This window comes from Ambystoma mexicanum, chromosome 1p (assembly GCF_040938575.1).
Source record: "Ambystoma mexicanum isolate Mex_15411 chromosome 1p, UKY_AmexF1_1, whole genome shotgun sequence".
NCBI classification, from domain to species: Eukaryota; Metazoa; Chordata; class Amphibia; order Caudata; family Ambystomatidae; genus Ambystoma; species Ambystoma mexicanum.
The window spans coordinates 1,356,287-1,372,080 of NC_090921.1; the positions used below are offsets into that span (position 1 = coordinate 1,356,287).

Below are 15,794 nucleotides of genomic sequence, written 5' to 3' on the forward strand. Positions count from 1 at the left end.
ACTGGAACAGTAAATGTTTATGTCTTATGCTGGGGCAGCATGGATGTTTGAATAATCCAACAATCAATCCAGTTGATTAAAACGATTCAAAATCCAAACAATCAATCCAGTTGGTCCATAACTGTCCCCCTAAAATTGGCAATGCACACTGTTCTGTGTTAGCATACGCAGATGATTTAATTATACTAGGTCATACATTCAGTGGTCCACAGAGATCAGCTGAAGCGCTTTGACTATATGCTGACACAAAGGGTCTGATTATTAATCGTGAAAAAAACCTTGCTGATGGTTTACACTGGCGGAAAGATAGCCCGCCCACGCATATATCTTTGGACCCTTCAGATATGTTATACTCCATCATACAAATATCTGGGGGTGGAGTTTGATGCGAAGGGGGATTATCACTTATGTATCCAGTCACGCATGGCTAAAGCAGCACAGGGAAATGCATTGATTCACCAATTCACGTGTAAAAAGAGTGGGTACTCCATATGGGGTGCATGTCAATTATACATACAGTGTATGATGGTCCCTATGGTAACCTATGGATTGTCACCTCTGATTAGTATGGATTTGAAGTGGCTTCAAACTATTGAAGGAAAGTTTTGGAGGAAGTTATTGGGGCTCCCTCAGTGTATTCCTATGGCTGTTTTGAGGTTAGAGTTGGTTCTCCTACCATTAAAATCACTGGTCTGGAAAAAGAGGGCTGAATTACATGTCAAAATGCTAAACGCCCCAGTAAATTTGCTCCTGTACAGTATGGGAGAGGATATTCGAAGAGAAAGAGGTTGCTCTCTGATTAAGAAAAGTATGGACACATTATTTGCAGATATTGTCTTGACCCCTAAATGGGGAGAAGAACATGAAAACCTGAAATATATTCTGGGAAAGCGCGTAGATAATTGGGATTAGTATTGAAATGATGTTTCCCTGGATAGCCTGAAAAGCTATAAATTCATTCAGAATGTATTGTATACGTTTAAGAGGTCACAAAAATATCTGAATTTATGTCCATCAGCCAACCTAAGGAGATTATTCTGCTACTCAGAATTGATCATCTACCTGTATTGGCCGCAGTTGGTGTTTAGTGGCAAATTCCCAAGGGCAAACGCACATCTATATAAATAAAAATGTAAATGTTTGTTTGTTCAAAACCTTAAATCTCTGAAAGTTCTTCACCGATTGCTTTGAAATTTTGACACAACGTTGCATTCAAATAGGCACGTGTTTTTATATACCTACTATACATAGATGTCACACCTGTGACAGGTAAAAACATGATTTTTCTGAAAAATAGCACCATCTGTTGGACGTAAAAGCAGCACACGCTATACAAAACATTTGACTGCAAACCATTGCCATCTGTTGGACGTGAAAGCAACACACGCTGGCTCAAATACGTGCCGGGGAAGCAGCAGATCGACGTCCAGCCAGACTTTAGGATGCACGGTTGCTAGCGCGCCGATTGCGTTCTGCAGCTTCAGATCTGCTTCGAACATGACAGGCTGAGAGTGGCTGAGCAGATCAGCGTCAAACACGACTCCGTGCTCAGACTCAATCGCCTTGCATTCCGGTACAACCCAGCTGATGATTATAGTTTGAGACATGTTCTCATCGGCACCATGGCTGAAGTGTGTCCTTATTGGAAGGCTCTGAAATTTGATGGTGGAACGAAAGGAAAGTGTTGCGCCGCCGTGAAAATTAAACTGCCTCAACTTGGAGAACCACCAGAGCTATTAAAAACTACCCACAAGCATTGTGAAATTAAACATATTACAAACGTGCGCTTTCCCTTTTCTTTCTTTTCCATTTAACCAGACTGAGCCACAGCAACGCGTGGCCGGGCACAGAATATATATGAATGGAACGGTCTGTGAATCTGCTAAGCATATATTAGTTATTAATATATTAATATATTAGTTATTAATTATTAATCGAATGCCCAATTATGGGAATCAGCTATATAAAGCATTATGGCAGGTTTGTACACCATTTAGGTATCAATGCATTAATACTCAGAATGAAAGCCTGCATATGTCTTTGTATCTAGTCTGTGGCAGAAGAATTGTGGTCTACTCAAGATAGGGCCGTGCCGGTAACTGGTCCTGACGAATAACCTCAATTAACAGACCCTGACTGTGGTTGGAGTTTTTGTACCCCCATTAGAGCAGTGATTATATGTATGCTTTTGGTGATTATTTGAATGTCTATCAATTGCATGTACATTTTGTTTTATTTCAGTTGTAGCACTGTTTTAGATTTCTTTTACTGTGATTCAATTAATTAATTATGTGAAAAGTATGTGTTTTTCTTTTCTTTGCAAAACTGTATCACATTAAATAAATAAATAAACAATTACATTTTTCGAGGGGAAAAATGTGTGTTATAGATTTGATTTCCGTGTTTCACTTGGAATACTCCACACCTGAAATAAACCTGCCTAACCCCCGGGTTTAACCTGGAGACTCTGGGTTTGTATGCTCTTCTCTGGGTCTCTGGAGAAGAAAAGCGTGGTGTCTCTGGGTTTTTCGCCCATCCGAGCATCTACGTGATTGGCAGGTTAGCGGGATATCAGTGTTTGATAGTGTATAGGGCTCGTGGATGGGCTATGGGATCCGCTGTATACCGAGTGGACCTGCAATACAGTGGCAGGCCCTGGCAAGGCCAACCCAAGGATTTGCAGGCCCAAATGCGGCAAATTAAGTGCGGGCCCCTTAATTTGTATTTGATAACATCACAGAAAGTAACATCACAAGAAGTGACATCACAATATAATGACCACTACGTATGTAGGCAACAGCGAATACATGGTAATCTGAGAGGAGAATATCAAATAACTACACTAGCGAATTATAAAAGGTGCCTTCCTTTTAAGCCCAACAATTTATGATGAAATATTCCAAGGAAAACAAAATCCAAACATGAGACGTACGCTTTAATGGCACTTTTATTTGTTCTTGTGGGTAAGCATCTGCATTGTAAACATGACAACCTGCTGTGAAATCCTAGTAGCTGAACACTTGAGCAAGCAACCTTTTTTTTAATGCTGGCCTCAAAATCACAAAACCGGGTTTGTGTCTACCCATTGAAAAAAGTGGGCGGACCCTGTCCACCCACATGTACTGACTTGTGCTCTGAAAATCAGTACAGTGCCAGAACCAGAGAAAATATCTCCTCCAGTCTCCAGGATAACAACCTCGCTTGTCAAATCCTTGTAAATATGCATGGCTCACTTGCATGCTTCATATATAATGTGAGGAAAATGTTACATTCTAAATAAACGCTTTTTGGCTTGGGAAATATAAACATGTGGAAATAAGGAAAATAGCTAAAACGTTTTTGTGCAATATATTTCATTATGCTGGAGGAAGGCACAGATTTTAGGCAGCTAACTGCTGCTTTGCATGTGCTTTCAAAATAAAAATGTCCCTTTGCGGTTAACACAACAATGGTCTCTTAAATAGGCCATCAATAGTAAATTGCACCCAAGTTAAACGCTCTGCTTTAGGAAATAAAGTGAACAGCAGTGCTAATGAGGCCCGCAGTGCCTATCGGGCTGCTGGGACGGGGTGGGGGTTTGTCTCTTCAGAGTCACAGCAGGAGGTTGACAGGTGACACGTTACCTTACATGAAGAGACAAAAGGGAGCCAAACCTCGAGGGACTGCCGCTTTTGAAAATGATATTCTGGCAAGCTTCTTGTCACCATGCATGCTGCAGCGTGTGCCACCTTTGTGCCCAGAGTGTACTGCAGCAAGCTTAGGGACTCTGAGCACACGGCCCACACTGCAGCCTGCAAGAGGGAGTCAACGGCCCCCTCTGTGCGGGGCCAAGTGTAGCCGCACTTAGGGACTCTGAGAACACAACCCACGCTGCAGCCTGCAAGATGGGGTAAACAGCACCCTCAGCGTGGGGGCCCTAGCAGGTGCTGGGCCAAGTGTAGCCGCACTTAGGGACTCTGATAACACGGCCCGCGCTGCAGCCTGCAAGATGGGGTCAAAAGCACCCTCTGCGTGGGGCCCTAACAAGTGCAGGGCCAAGTGCAGCCGCACTTAGGGACTCTGAGAACATGGCCCACGCTACATCCTGCAAGAGGGTGTCAACAGCACCCTCAGCGTGGGGGCCCTAGCAGGTGCTGGGCCAAGTGTAGCGGCACTTAGGGACTCTGAGAACATGGCCCACGCTGCAGCCTGCAAGAGGGGGTCAACAGTGTTAGGAAAGATTTCATAATTGTAGGTAATTTTCCTTCCATGTGGCAACCCCTAAACTTTTTGCTGTTGTTTTCACCTTGTTCCTGACTTTGCCAGAGAAGTGCAGCCTTCTGCCGCACTCCTCTGGGCTTTCGCTCCTTTTCTTACGGGGAAACTGACATGCCCTTAAGACAGTCAGTACCGGGGAACGCTGTTTCCCGTAGTTTCTTTTATCATGTTGCGGCTTTAGTGCAACATGACACAAGAGGGCACTGTAAGCTAAGTTACAGCTCTCTTGGGTCTCTAGCCTTCTACAGGCCCTAGATACTCTTTTAGGATGGTATTTGGATCGGTGCAAGTCATTCAGAGACTGGAATGGTGGCAGCGATCGATTTGTGTATTTTGAGCTCCTTTTGGCGTTCTGAGCGCGTTTTTCGCACTGAACCCAAAATGGTGGCCTGGCTCCCAAAATGGCCAGACCACGAGGCTCCTTTGTCCTGTCCACTGACCGTCTTGCTCCTTTCACCTTCCCCAGGTCGAGCGACCCGGGCCCTTCCTTATTTGGGCATGTACTTTCCCGCGAAACGTGGTTGCTTTCGCAGGCTTCTACATGTCGTTTGTGTGCCTCCAGGGTGTGGGCTGGGATGTCTGGTCCCAATACACATCCTGGGTGCCAGAGAGTCTAGGGTGGTGTGAATGCCTGGGACCACCGTGGTCTGTGATTGGTCCACGTATGGTATGTGTGTTGATGAGCAGATCTCCCATGGCTCCCCTCCGTTTTGGCGCGAAGGGAACCGTGGATAAGAGGGAGCTGGAAACACCACTACCATGTCGATCTCCTGAGTTCTCACGAACGAAGGAATACAGGAGCCAAGTATCCTGCAACCACGAGGCTGGACCGAGGAATCGCTGGTGACCCGCTGAAGGAATCCTCCTTTGCACTGCTGTCGTCCTGTGAAACCCTTTCCTCCTTTGATCGAACCAGAAGGCCTGTACTGGTGCTTCGACCTTTGGAATAGCAGGAACAGCTATTCCCGGCGACTTCATCATCTCCTGCCAAGTAAGCCTTCGGAAGTGTCTCTGGGCCATCCAGTTGACTGACCAGCTTACAAGGGAGTCCTGCTCTGTAACCGCCGCCAGGTTGTGTTGTATTTCGAGTCCTGGTCACTCTCACACGCTTCGTACACTTGGCGTTCCCAAGTCTGAAGTGAGTAGTGTACATTTGGCTCGGATACACACGGCCGCTCCGTTGCCCTGCAGTGGTGACAAAACTGTGCAGGTTTCTTCGATTGGGACGTCTTTTTGCTCTACACGACGACGAGGCACTTCCCGACTCTTCTGAACCTGCCAGCTGCTGAAACTAACGTGGAGAAGCCTGGGTCTGCTTGCATCGGGGACCGGTGAGTAGTATAGCTAGGATCTGGTAGCCCTCCTGCAGTAGCCCATTGCTTTTCCCCGCTGTGTAAAAACAGCACCCGTTTGTCCGTACTCGCGCTCTGCTTCTGCTCGCTGTGGAGGCTGCGCTTGAGTCGCGGAACCTGTTCTTCTTCTGTGTGCACTAACCCGAACTGCCTGACTTCCTCCGAAGAGCTTCTCCTTTTGCCCGTTGGCACCAGCGTGTGCAGGTACTTTGAGCACAAGGCTCCACTCTTCGCAGGGCTCGGACTTCCATCTAGTTAGGTGCCTCTGAAGGCGAACTGAGTCTAAAGCATTATCGCACTGCCTGTTTTCCTTCCCTTGCAGGTGGACTACACATTTCGTGCCTCTAATGCTTGAGACTGTCGTATTTGTATATATATTGTGTTGATATGGTATGTGTTGGCTTAATACTGTGATATTGTGATTTTCTCGCTACGGTCATTATTTTAAAGGCCTTAAAATAAATGTGTATATATTTTTGATATAACAACTGTTTGGAGTAGTTTGTAAGCGCTCTTGCTTTGTGTGCTCATTGCGGGCTTTCAGTCACCCTCACCCCTCTTGAGACCTAGTCTTGACCGCCGCGATCGCTACCTTGATTGGTCTGGCTCGTCCAGATGTTACCCTGTTCCAAGTAATTAGGTTGGCCTTCTGAACTTCTGCGCCACCAGGACAGAGTTCAGAAATCCGTCTTAACAAACAGCACCCTCTACGTGGGGCCCTAATAGGTGCAGGGCCAAGTGCAGCCGCACTTAGGGACTCTGAGAACATGGCCCACGCTATAGCCTGCAAGAGGGAGTCAAAGGCACCCTCAGCGTGGGGGCCCTAGAAGGTGCTGGGCCAATTGTAGCCGCACTTAGGGGCTCTGAGAACATGGCCCACGCTGCAGCCTGCAAGATGGGGTCAAAAGCACCCTCTGCGTGGGTCCCTAACAGGTGCAGGGCCAAGTGCAGCCGCACTTAGGGACTCTGAGAACATGGCCCACGCTGCAGCCTGCAAGAGGGGGTCAACAGCTCCCTCTGCTCAGGGCCCTAGCAGGTGCGGGGCCAAGTGCAGCCGCACATGCTGCACACGCCTAGCGCCGGGCCTGGTCCCTGGCCTCTATAGTCAGCCTAGTCTTGCCCTCCAGCTCAAGCATGGTACCATACCTCATCATAATACCCTGATCATTTTCAAATGCGTGTGTACTCAGAGATTTTCAGAACACTTTTAAAACACACTCTTAAGTGCTGACCTCTCCCAGCCTATGTTCGTACTTTTCAAACGCAGTGCAGACACTCGGCACTGAACAGCAAGCTGCACAATATCATTGCAGATCACAAAGGTTCTGATATCACAATGTGCCAATACACTGTTTAGCAAATACGCGATACTGACAAAGTGCAGTACTGCGCACAACTGAGCGTGTAGGGCGTGGCCTTGCGAACGTGTGGGCGCGGCCGTGCGAGCGTGACCTTGCGAGCGTGTGGGCGTGACTTTGCGAGCGTGTGGGCGTGGCCTTGCGAGCGGGTGGGTGGGGCATTCCTAGGACGTAGCTCTCCGGCCTTTTCATTTTGAAATAGAGACTGAAATGGCAATTACCCAGAGTTCATGTTTTCTTTCACTGAAGGGGGATCTGTAGGACTATTACAACAAAGGCTGTGACAGCAGGTGGGAAGGATCTGCAGCTGGTGGCGCAAGATGCGTGTGCGCACTGCGCACAAAGCTAAGTTTTTAGATACAGCGCCACCTGTTGGCTATCATTAACATCGCATCGCTGCAGCTGTGCTGTTCATGTGCCGCTGCCGCGGCGCTTCCCGCCAAACATTTCTCTGAGCGCGGTGGTTAAAGCAGGCATTGATTCGGGGGCACTGGGGGCAAGTAAATCTGTTCCGAAAAACACTTCTTATGAGATTCGAGAACTGCTTGCGTTGCTCTGGAACTACACATTACTATAGAACGATGAACCATTGAAACGTTTATAGCCCACGATATCCAAAAATGAATCTGAAAATAGTGCACGATTAAACGGGCATTTCGAATGTTTTTCTTATAATTTGGACGTCATTTATAGATATAATAATAAGAAAGATCGTGCAGTGGTGGCCAGCCACACCTATATACAAAGCAGAACGATCGTCTTGCGAGGACCGCGTGGCCTAATGGATAAGGCGTCTGACTTCGGATCAGAAGATTGAGGGTTCGAGTCCCTTCGTGGTCGTTTTTTTTTGGTAATTTTCAAATAATTGCCGGGTGACCTGCAAAAACAATTATAAGGACTAGTTGCCTAAGCAAAATGCTGAAAAATGATATAGTCTAAATTTTTATTGATGTTTTAGTACAATATAAGCTGTGGAAGAATGGGTTGCTAGGAAACTGTGCAAGAATTGGAGGTGCCTTTTGCCCGCACACAATGGTGTAACCCAAAATGTGGTGGCCTCCGATTGGGCCCCCTCTAAACTCAACAGCAACGAATGAATCACGCCACCTGCAATGCACATGATGATTTTGCTGCTGCAGGCACACACCATGTACTGAACTTGGTGAAAGATATATGTGTTTTAATCAAACCGTAAGTATTTCACCTAGCATAGAAAAAAAGGGGTTGTGCTGAGTCCTGACACCCAAATATACCAGCCTACTCGTGGCCAGGAATAATACGCAATATGTTCATACTGGCTCTGTCAGTGTATGCCAGTACCCCCATGTATGAACATTCTCTTGTTACAGAGTGTAGGTAGCCAGCATTTGTGCTGGCATCTTTTAACAGTTGTGCAGTACTGTGTGTTGAGGTTTGTATATCTGATGTGCGTACATTGGAATTTTCCTTGGTCAGGTGTTGTTTTGAGAGATTTACGAAATTGGTGAAATGTAGGTGCATTCCGAGACAACACCGCAATCGAGTTCCAGAGGGTGGGTGCGTGATAAGGGAAGGATTGTTGGACGGTCCTCTCTATGCGGACGAGTTGTGATTCAAGCCAGTTGGTCGATTTACTGCGCGCAGTGTGTGTCTCTCCAGACAGGGGCAGAGCCAGGTTTTGATGCAAGGGGGCGCAAAGTGCTCTTCAGGGGGCAATGCACCAATCAGACAAGGGTCAGGGTCACTACTGTAGAGTTGCTAGCACGCCGGCTGATTCTGATCTCAAGCTCCAAACATGCACGCATGTAGTATAAACAGCGTCTCCTGCTGGTAACCTTTTCCTTAATAATCTAACAGAGCAGGATATCATGTCAAATAAAATCACAAGCATTTCCCACACATGACCGGTCAAAGGGCTGACCTTTGTTAGGTGCTGATCTCCAGATTTCACAATAGAGAGCCAGATTCTTGCTGTAACTGGGAGACCCGTCCTTCGTTGGTCGACGTCCCCGATAACGCAGTTTTATCAGTTTTCATTACATGGTGTCTCCTGACAGGGCCAGTCTTACAACAGATTGCACCCCAGGCGGGAAGCATCGTTGGCGCGCCCCTCCCCCGACCTGTGATCTCATGCATGTGTCATGGGCTGAGCAGCGGGAGTGGGGACTACGAGTTAACAAAATTGTCAATGCTAGCATCTGCTGAATTTCATGAACCTCAGAAAACAGCAATAAGAGGGTCAAACCCGAACAGGCCTGGTTATGTTAATCTGCTTTTGCTCTTCATTTTTAGTAACAATGACCAGTTTGCTGCTGTGACTCAGGTCAGAGAATCGACAATTTCAGATCTACACTAATGTCATTTGTATGACCTCAAACATTTAGCTACTTTTAAAAGGTGATGAACTGGTCTTGAACAGTGTTACTCAAACCTCCAAGAACAAGCACCAGCAACATACCCATCGATAGCTGTACAAGCCCGTCTATCTCAGCATTAAAATACATGCATTTATGCAATATGCACGGGAAGTTAAATATATTTATGAGGGACACACGTAAACAATATCACTACTCCATGTGAGTGGTAAAGTCTACTTTAAACATATGCAGAGAGTTAACATGCATGTACAATTCAACATAGCTCCCAATGTTAATGTTGGAGAGGTGGCATTCTAAAATTATGACATTACAATGTGTACTTTACATTGAAACACACTGCAGTGCATTACCGCGGCAGAGTAATGGCAGTTCGAGTATTGGGGTTCGTTTCGCTCATGCTTGTGAACTCTCAAAATTCTTAAATGTTTCCTTCGTGATCACTCATTTTAGCTCCCGACAGCACCATGAAAATGTAAGATCGCAAAGAAAAACAATGTCTACCATCCCAACATAAAAACAAAAACAATCAAATTCTTAAAGGGTGGAAGATGACCTTTTCTTGGGACTCGTTAAGTTTACTTTTTGCAAATTACTAGTCGCGTGCTGCTTGAATAACAGCGGCCCTTGCACATTGTGCAGTGTATAGACGGATTTCATTTCAAGGGACTTGGAGTACTGCGGGTATCAGGGGAAGCATCTCCAGTGTACCCCAAGCGTAATGCGCTTTGCCCTCCACCCTCAGCCCCCAGACTAGCAGCCCTGCACTTTTTCACATTCTCCATTATGGTAAAGAACATTGTCCCGAGCTTGGGAGAGAAATGGATATGCAGAAGGAACTACCTCCCCAGGGTGTGTTTAGCTGCTGGTTTATCAAATGCAGAAATGTGTGGCATCAAGAGCCCCACGCTCTGAAACATCTTTTGCGCACTGGTTGGTCACACGACAGAAAGTGTGAGCAGGTGATTCCCCAACACTTGAACCATTCTTTAGAGACCTGTCTTTGATTAATGTGGCATTAGCTAGGTATGGCCATTTCCCAGCGTTTGTGTTAAAGGAGATCGGAAGCTGCACCGTTCGGGGTATTTTAAAGGACATGAATTGATGCTACAGCATGTCGCCCCCACTGGAACAAAGAAAGTGAAGCATGCATCCTACAAGTCTGGGTATTTGCATTATACGGAAGACGGGCCAACCGTCTACGGAGACGGTTTCTACTGTAGTTGCTGAGTCGCTTTCCAAAGCCAGCTGCTGTGCAGACTTCGCTCAGCTTTTGGTCCAGCGCCTGCATCCATCCTTCACACCATCATTCACAAGGCATGTTCGTGTAGATGTTTGTTTATCTCGTTAGACTAGCATGATTGCTATTCCAAACAAAAGAAGCACAACGACAAAGAAGAGTATAAGACAAGTCTGAGCGAACAGTGAAATGTATGAAACTCTTGCACTAAAATAAAGTCAGCAGTGCATGTCCAGGAAAGAGGGAACGGCGAACAATATGCTCGGGAGCGGGAACTTGGGGGGCGTAGTAACCCCCAAACCGGCCCAAGCGTGGTACTGGCCCCCAGGGCCTCACCCTCGAAGTGATTTTGGCCCGGCCAACGGACCGACCAAGCCAACCCCGCTGGAATGTGCAACTGTCTAAGATCTGCTGACGGTGACACTATGCCCAGGTCTTCCGAGAACCGGCCTTTTGATCTCCACCACCAGTGCTTGCTTCCTTTTTCATGACTACTTGAGCCTTGACAAAAGTGTCTAGCTTTGTGGCCGCCAGAGGCTGTTCTTGGATGGCTCAGTCATCTCCGCAATACCATTTTAAAATAAATAAAACGCCTATGCAGCAATAGGCCTCACCTGCGAGGACGGGATCAGGAGGAAAGAAGTGTGCTTGCCTCGGCAGGCTGTAGTTACTGCTGGGTTTCCTGAAACGAGGCCAATCAGAGAGGGCAGGATGCAGCAACTGTTTGTATTTGCTGATTCTGCTGCTGCTTGGCAGTGTGTGCTTGTGATGGGAACAACTTCAGGATTTAGTGACCCACTTGCTCCTCTTTTCTGTAATGGGAGGGGCAGACAACGCCAGCCAGCCCCAATAGATCCACACTTCAGTGTTAGTGCGTGCCCATAGCCTGGAGGAGGGCACATACACGTGCGCCCATGGGCCTGGCTGGCGCCAGCAGCTCCGGCACCACCGGGGCCTGGGGAAGGTAATAAAGCAACAAATGTTACTAATATATTTGCCAATTGCCCTGCCCTGCCTGAGGGCTGAGGCCAGGCCTGTTTCTTGGCCCGGACGAGGTAGGCAACTGTCTGGGGTGCAATAGCCCCGGGGAACGCAATTGCCCTGGTCCCTGGAGCCTCTGGAGGGGATGGAATTCCCTAGTTTGTGGGGCGGCACATTGAAGTGGGGAAAGTTCTGCAGGTCAGGTGCTGGCGCTGCCCCTTCTGAATGTAATGTCACGTAGTACAAAAGTACTACGTGACATTACAGAAGTCAGAGGCTCCCTCTGACCACTTTTGCGCCACTTGGGGTGGGGGCATAAACACACCAATAAAAACACTTTAGGTCCCCCTGCAGCTAAGACCAGCCCCTTCCATCACAATGCCGCAGAAAACTGCTAATGGTGGCCCATTAGTCACTAAATGGTTTTGTGCTGGCATTGAGATGGGAGGGGAGGTGCAGTGGGCTGTGGGGAGTGTGCGTGCCTTGCAGGGAGGCACCGTGGGCCACAACACGGTCCACTGAGCGACATGGCATTCAACCGTAAATGCCTTTGCTTTATTCTACACATCTTGCACTACACTAGGACTCACCTCCTGCTCTTTCTAGGTTCATGGCTTCAGTTTCCTGTCACAGGGCGGCTCTCGCTGTAGCCTTGATTCTTGGTAATCAAAGCAGTCTACTAGTACCACCTTCAAATGTTCGACTTTGAGATCTGCCTTGTGAGTGCTTCTCTCACACCCAAATTGTGGTGGACTTTGGAACATCAATCCTTAGTTTGTAGAGACTAAGCGATGGAAAGCTGAAGGGGGTTGTGCCATTAGCACAGCATCCGGTGCATAGGGCCGGCAGGGGAGGAGTTGCCATGCAACTATCAAGATGTCTGCTACGAGAATACTTAAGAACTTTCATATATGGAAAATGATAACAGTGCTGGCTTGTGCACAACCTTAACTTGACTCCTCTTGTGATGTTGAATGAAGACAATTCTCTGCCCCCTGCCGGCCCCTCATATACAGTCCCAGCCAGGTGGATGTAAAGGCAAGACCACTTTTGTACACTTTGGGCCCTGTTGAGACCTCTCAAAAGTCTACACATTTTACGGATCAAAAAGTTACAGGCAAGAAATGACCAAAATTGGATGAGCACAAGGGCCCAACATGACAGCACTCTTACTCTGGCACATTACACCAGACAGCAGCAGGCATGCATCATCGGTGTGACAAAGCACACTCCACAATCACATCTAATTGGCACAAGCGTACCATTGCATGCTTGTGTAGCCAAGAGATGCACACCTTCATGTGATACAATTCAAATGTCAGTACGCATTCACATGTTATTGCTGCACGGGGCGCCTTCAGGTATTTACACGCACTATGGAGCCCACAATCAGAGTACACCACAGAGCGTATGCGTAGATCCACAGCGTATTTATAGCATTAACCCATGCTGGTGCAAAGAAATTCATGCACATTAAAGAGGCAACCACAAATTACACCCCATGAAGACACAAGCACATAATCATCACAGGACACCTGCTGGACCTGGATGGAGTCCATAATGCCCCTACTCTGTTTGCAAACATGCATACTCAAGCATGCATTCATGCCCCCACGTAGAGGGTGCTTCCATTAATCACAAACACCTGCATCGAGTGTAACAGCAAGACACACGCCCTTGGCACATGCAAATGTTGGTCTAAGAGATACCATCATACCATCTACCGGTTCACATGTTCCTCCACACCAAACTTACATCCACTGCTCACATGCTCCTGGTCACATCACATGTCCACATAGTCACGTCCAACACACTCACATCACAATTGCACAAGGCAGATTTAATTTCACATTAACCTTACACATACATATGCACACTATGATCATGTCATTTCTCCCACATGTGCACAGGTACTTATCTCCCCACATGAGCCAGCTGCTATGGGCCCACTCGCAAAGCATACTTACACATGCTTTCACTCACGTGCCATGGCATACACATGTTCTCACTCGTATTATATTCTCAGATGGGCCAACACACAAGACATGCATAAACAAGTGTACACTTACATTATTAGCCCACACATATCACTGCTAGTAAGACATGATCCCACATACTTGTTTCTACATGACAGGCTCACACAGGCCAACTCACATGGCATTTTCCCATTTCCCACTCACTTGACACTGCACTCAGGATCACTCACATGGCATACACAAGTGTGCACTCAAATTTTCACTCAGGATCACTCACATGGCATACACAAGTGTGCACTCAAATTTCTGACGCACACACGTGTGTATCTCACCTGACATTGTCACTCGGGCTCAATCCTGCCACATGTCCCCATTGATGTGAGGTGCACACTGAGGCTCACTAATGACCGGCACAAACATGACATGGCCACTCATGTGCCACTATCAGAATCTAGGGGAGTTATGGCAAATATACAGTATTCATCAACAAATTAGGAACCCGACAGATGTCCAAAATTCATGTGCGTTTCCCCATCAATGACCCTGAAACCAAAACTCACTCTACAGGCTTTCATGGCAGCTATGCTCTCGCTCTGGGTTGTCTTCGGCAGGCCATGAAGGTGCAGCTATGGTTTGCTCAAACATTTCTCTACATCTGTCACAGACTGTCATGCAGGCGTTTTTAATGACTTGTGGACTGTTGACTCGCCCGCACTACTCAGTCGGAAGCGCCCTTGACACCCTGCTTCTGCATTAAAGTTTACTGCCTAATGTATTCCCTAGCGCTGCCATGCTGAGGCATTCATATATTATATCCAAGGAGATGGAGAGGTTGAGGGCGGTCCCCCCGATTGTTCTACAGAGCCTCTCAGTCTCATTTTCACAAATCACAAATCGGCCTAAAATTCCACGAACAATAACTGAGGCCGAAGGTGTGGAGGACTCTGTGGAGGAGATTATGAGTATGGGCCCAGTAGAGACCACAAGGCACTGGTAGAGAAACGTCAGGTCAACATCACACGGCCACAATTGAAGAACAAATCTAAAAACATGCCAGTGAAAAATCTAAAGAAGCCAGGAGCTTTCAGCTTCATAAACTATTTATTCTCACAGTGAACAGTAAAGGCTGCCCTTTCCCAACTTGCAACAAGTGCCAGGGTTGGAGCAAAGCAGCCCTTGGTGGAGCAACACCAGACGACGCCAATTCTGGCAGGGGGCCAAGAGCCTGTAACGTCAGAAGTGTTGGCTCACTTTACAAAACCATTGTCCAACATATGTGAACCCTTGCTGTTGAAAGAAATTCCCAACGTATTCCCGCCAAAGTGCTCCTCCTTGAAGTGTTCTGTATCACAAAATGCAACGATACAGAATCAAACCAAAGAGAAAGCAGGAACATCAACCAGCCTGGCTACATTGAACTTCTTGGAAGACACAAACATCTACAAAAGCGGCTGGCAGGACACACACCCAATCGGCCCACGGGGTGCTTCCAATCCTCAGCGTACAAAGCAGCAAACTGCAGGAAAAGACACTGAACGTGGAACTGGAAAGCGCTATCCAAGAAACATCCTTACTTAACCGTACTAACATTCTGTCTCTCTTTCAAGGTGTTCCTGCACTTGGAGACGTTACAACAGACGACATTTTAAGGATCTTCTTCTGCGATACTCGACCAAGTGGTGATTCAAGTAAAGTCAGAACTGGTTATGGACTCCCTATTTAAAGAGACAATGTAAAATGGCTGGGTTATGATTTGGCCCCCCGGGAAGTAACCTCAGCCGACCTAACATCCAGACTGGGCTAGCTATTAAAATCACAGGCGGTACAAATTCATTGAAAAGGAGACTCGAGACAATTAATGGAGGACCACATTTTGTCCTTAGAAAGAAATGTACTGGGCTCAGAGGCAACTAAGGACTGTCATGGCTCCTCTCTACGCCTTCAAATTAGACCGAGGGGGCGAACCATTATGAAAAAAGGAGTCCCTGAGTCTCTAAGGAAGGGTACCGTGGCTATCCTTTCAGTGGCTTCATTTAAGTCTCGAGGACATGCTCACTTACTAAAAATGTTGTTTTGGCACATAAATTGAGGGAGTACACTCTTGTTAACCTACAAGAAATCTGGCTTAAAACACAGCCGGCGTTCAACGGGTATAGTGTCTTATTTCAGGCTGCTCGACAAGGCCCGAGTGGCCGTCCATATGGGGGGCTAATTACGATGGTGAAAAATTCTACCATGACAAAGGTTATGTTATTTTGGTATGCTGGCCACCCATA

At 47.1% G+C, this 15,794-nt stretch overlaps 1 long non-coding RNA gene and 1 other non-coding gene across 2 annotated transcripts in view; one reads left to right on the forward strand and one right to left on the reverse strand.

Annotated features, from left to right (window-relative positions):
• LOC138563678 (uncharacterized) overlaps positions 1-15,794 on the reverse strand; it is a 311,901-nt gene that overhangs the window by 51,247 nt on the left and 244,860 nt on the right. The window lies entirely within an intron of this gene.
• Positions 7,735-7,807, forward strand: TRNAR-UCG (transfer RNA arginine (anticodon UCG)). The gene has a single exon. It is a non-coding gene; the product is annotated as a tRNA-Arg (tRNA).